Source organism: Penaeus vannamei, chromosome 12 (assembly GCF_042767895.1).
Source record: "Penaeus vannamei isolate JL-2024 chromosome 12, ASM4276789v1, whole genome shotgun sequence".
Taxonomy (NCBI): Eukaryota; Metazoa; Arthropoda; class Malacostraca; order Decapoda; family Penaeidae; genus Penaeus; species Penaeus vannamei.
This window is the reverse complement of record NC_091560.1, coordinates 11,750,583-11,755,582: the sequence shown is the minus strand read 5'-3', so window position 1 is coordinate 11,755,582 and position 5,000 is coordinate 11,750,583.

Genomic DNA, 5,000 nt, shown 5'->3' with positions numbered 1-5,000 from the left:
ATAAGTTGATATATACGTGACCTTCATATACGATGGTTTTTGTGTGATGGCTACAAGGGAACATTTGTGCTAGATAAACTCCATTTGGTATCTGCGTGTTATTTTTGTCATCGAAAAAGTAACACATGTACTTTATCTGAATTTTAGGCTTTTGTAACCAGGACAATGGACATGATACAGATTGAAATGTCTTTCACAATATATTGAATCTATAACCGACTTTTCTATGTGTAATAAATAAGGGAGTGTAGACTGAATAGCAAACACATTATTCCGTACTAACAAAATGGAAGACTACTATTTCAGACTGCCAAAGTACTCTATTGTTATGACACAGCAGCAGATGAACCCACCAAACATTCGAAGGATACTAAAAAGGCGAGACAACAGTTGCGAAATGTACTTCTGTTTGTCATTTCAACTTCCATGACGAGAGAGAGAGAGAATGAGAGTGTGTGTGTGAGAGAGAGAGAGAGGAAGAGAGAGAGAGAGAGAGAGAGAGAGAGAGAGAGAGAGAGAGAGAGAGAGAGAGAGACAGCAGATGTAAAACAGAGACCACAAAGTGTTTCGCTTTAACCAACACCAAACTCGAGCTGCACTGGCAATATGCAAATACAAAGATTCAACACTGTAAAGGAGTAAAGGAGAGTGTGGGGGGGGCAGAGACCTTCGTGTGCTCCTGTGTAAATAAGTCGAGGAATATATATGATCATAAGATGCACACATGTGTATATATATATATATATATATATATATATATATATATATATATATATATATATATATATATATATATATATATATATATATATATATATATATATATATATATATATATATATATATATAAATATATATGCATATATATACACACATGGCTCACTCCTTAGCCAACTCGTGGGGCGTGAGAGAGCCGCTTCTTTCTGTCTTTCTAATTATGGTTTGCTAATTACCCTCTGGTCAGTGATTATATATAGGTTGCTTCATTAATTCCCCCTTCTGATGCATTCCTTGTGTTCCCTTGTTTCATCTTTGCTTCCTTTCAAGTACTTTGTGTCTCAATTTGTCATTAATACATAAAAAAGGTAACTTCTGGAACGGTTCTTGTGATCTGGGTATCTTTTGGCTAGAAGCTGATAAGGTTATGTGCTTTAATAGCATGTTGTATAGTCCTCTTGTTTTTTTTTAAGTATCTTCTACGAGAAAGCTTATTTTTATAGGTGAGGCAAGGTCGTTGCACCCGTTGCAGGAATTCAAGGTTAATGAGCTAATTTTAGAGCACAAGACACATTATCTTATTGATTTACTGAGTTGTATGTTTATTAGTGAATATTACGAAATGGGTAAGAAATCGTATCTATTTACTGTTAAGCATGTTTTCCTAATGTTCCCCTTGTGTATGGTTTTAACAGGATTTAATCGCTTTATTTGTCACTAAGATAGGCATAGAAAGTTCCTACAGGTTGGATACGATTAGAATTATTTTAGGTGCCAGGTGTTGGAGGAAGTTTGTCAGGTATAAATGCCTTAAGATAGCATTTTTGGAGATCTGCTTGATCAATGTGCAATAACTAGCATCTTAACCAAAAATATGGAATTTTGTACCCGCTAGTGGCTCCATTTTCGATCTTTATATTTTCTTTGTCTCCCTCCGGGCATATAGACATGGCTAGTTCCCATTACGATGCAGAGAAAGCGTAGCATCTTTTAGCAACTGATTGACCTGACCGTCTTTAGCATTAAGCCATCATGGAGGATGGAATCGTTTGCTGCTGAAAAAAAGAAAGAAAAAAATACCACCTTTTTTTAATCAGTCTCAAGGTAAAAGAAGTTCAATAATGTTTTCATATCGTGTTTCGGTTCAATCTATATCCAATTTATTTTGTGAAGAAGTTTGTTATTTTGGTTTTATGACAACCTCTGAGTAGTCGACGAATTCTGTATCTTTTCTGAGGATATTAACGATTTTCAATTGGAATACAGACTACATTGAGTCGCTAGAAGTCCATATTCACTCACATTTCGCAGATTACAGTAAAAATAACTCAGCCAGTGCATGTAAAGCGGAGGACCTGTCAGTCTTCCGAAAATCGTATTTTAATTGTAATCTATCAATAACTACTATATCATGTTCCCTGCCGTGGAGCGTTGATCTCGCGCATAATGCCTTTGATGAAGCTTCTGGTATAACATTCACTAGCCACAATAATTTCTTTTGTAAATATTCTTTTAGCAACACCTCTGTCTCTGTATATACACACTGCGCAGTGATCTTTCCATGCAGCTACATATATGGAAGATAATGCTATAATGACTCTCTCTCTCTCTCTCTCTCTCTCTCTCTCTCTCTCTCTCTCTCTCTCTCTCTCTCTCTCTCTCTCTCTCTCTCTCTCTCTCTCTCTTTCACTTTTATTCTCTCTCTATCTCTTTCTTTCTCTCTCTCATTCACTTTCATTCTCTCTCTCTCTCTCTCTCTCTCTCTCTCTCTCTCTCTCTCTCTCTCTCTCTCTCTCTCTCTCTCTCTCTCTCTCCCTCTCCCTCTCCCTCTCCCTCTCCCTCTCCCTCTCCCTCTCCCTCTCCCTCTCCCTCTCCCTCTCCCTCTCCCTCTCCCTCTCCTTCTCGCTCTCTCTCTCTCACACGCCTGTTTATAATCTTTCTAATTTCCTTCTCTATACATGCCCACTTAATGGCCTTCATTATAGTATGACTGTCAGTTCTGTACCCAGTTTTTTTGTGTCTGAGTATCAATGTAGGGGATGGACTATTGTATGTAAAGTCAACCCTATCGTTTGCCAGGGTCCAATTTGGCTAAGGTATATTTTGACAGGTAATTACCCTCTAGATATAGAGAGAATGGGGGATATGTCGAGAGAAATTGATAAAGAGTTGAAATGTCATTGCACATGCATTATGCTGTTTTTTATAATATCTTGCAATATCAATACGACTGTGTAAGGAACCGGAAGTCTGTCAGTATTGTTTTGTTACCGAGACATAAGAGCCATGTAGTAGTGTATTCGCCGCAGCAAGAACGTGTGAACAAGCAACACTCACAACAGTTCACATGGGAACCTTGTTAGCGATAATTGAAATTGGCTTCGCGGCGTTAGTAACCGTGCCTGGCCGCACGCAGAGAGGGGAAGGGCAGCAATGGATCACAATTATCATGGTACTACATGCTCGGAGACGTTTATGGGTACCTGTAGAATAATATACCTTTTTCTGTGCCGTCACTAAGTACTGCAGTAATGATTTTTTTTGTAGCAGGTACTATAATTGAGTTATGGTTAGCAATATGACATGACAGCTATTACATCGCAGTATATCATTACAATGAATTAGGCAATGGAGACAAGAAAAGGGAAATGCCAACAAAAATGTTTAAAATGTACGCATACATCATGCTTCCTTTTCCTAGATCTGTCGATAGACTAGGAAAATGTGGTGTTCAAACATTATTTGGATAAGTCCTTAAGCACGCGTTAAAATCTCTGGTACGTAAATGCAAAAATAAAAATCATAAGCTAATCATTATCATCAGACATAACTATGCAAGCAGAAAGACAAAGAGGAATAGATACAAAACGCACATGCATACATACATGAATACATGCATCTGTATATTCAGTAATGTCTGTGTATGTATGTGAGATAGAAAGGAGGGGGAATGGAAGAGAAAGCCAGAGAGAGAGACAGACAGGCAGACAGAGAGAGAGAGGGGTGGGGGTAGTTAAAAAAACAGAGAGTGTGGGGGGCGTGACAGAGAAGGAGAGGGAGAGAGAGAGACAGAGAGAGAGAGAGAATGAGAATGTATATGTGTATACAAGAGAGAGAGGGGGGATGAGAGAGAGTTAGAAAGAAAGAGAGAGGAGGGTGAGAGAGAAGGAGAGAGAGGCACAGAGACAGATAAAGGGGTGTGGGAGTGAGAGGGAGAGAGATAAAGAGAGGGGGGCGGGATAAAGAGACAGAGAGAGAGAGGCAGACACAAAGAGAAGGGAACAGAATGCATATGTATATACAACAGAGGGAGAGGGGGGGGGGGTGAGAGAGAAATAGAAAGAAAGAGAAAGGGAGAGAAGAGAGTTGAGAGAGACAGTGAGAAAGAGAGAGAGAGAGAGATGAAGAGAGGGAAGGAGAAGAGTTAGAGATAAAGACAGAGACAGAGAGTGAGGGGAGGAGGGAGAGAGAAAGAGGGGGAGAGAGAAAAAGAAATAGAGAGAGAAACAGAAAGAGAGAGAGACAGAGAAAATGTATATGTGTGAGAGAGAGAGAGAGAAGTGACCGCATCCAACAGCGACTGAGCAGCTGAGACAAGATCCCCAACCGCTTTCCAGGCCGAGAGCATATGCACAAGCGTCGGGGGTGACTGTTCTCCCAGAGGTTCTAGGCGCGGGAAAGAGAGTTGAACCCAGTACGAAACCACCTTATATATTGTACACTCATTCACATATATTTGTACTTCCTCTATACACCTTAGCGTTCACTTCACACACGCAGATACACCTACTCGAACGCAACCACGCGCACACTCACACGCAAACGCAAACGCACTTGTTTACATCCATTTCCATGACGTCACGAGAGTGTTGCCGCGTTCTGGTCGTGAATTGTTCGAACATCCTATCAATTATATTGTCGCGTAATTTAGCGAGAGTCTTAATAAGTGTCATGAATATGCAGTCATAAAAATGCCGGCGAGCGAGAACACCGCTGATCTTTCCAAAAAGTTTCAGGGAATTTCAGCAAATACTTCGGGTTTATTCCGCGAGCGAATACTCAGTCTCCAACGCGGGTCACGATTATGTCCACCGCGAGAACCGTGATAATATCTGCCAGTGTCTGCGCGGCCGGAGAGAGGGAGGGACCTCGTATAATGCTCACAGATATCTCGAACACTTCGTCTTGCAGTGGGAGGTGTACATACACAAGTGGTTATAACCCTACGTGTGTGCATGCATATACACATACATGCATACATACATACCTACATCTTTTATCTA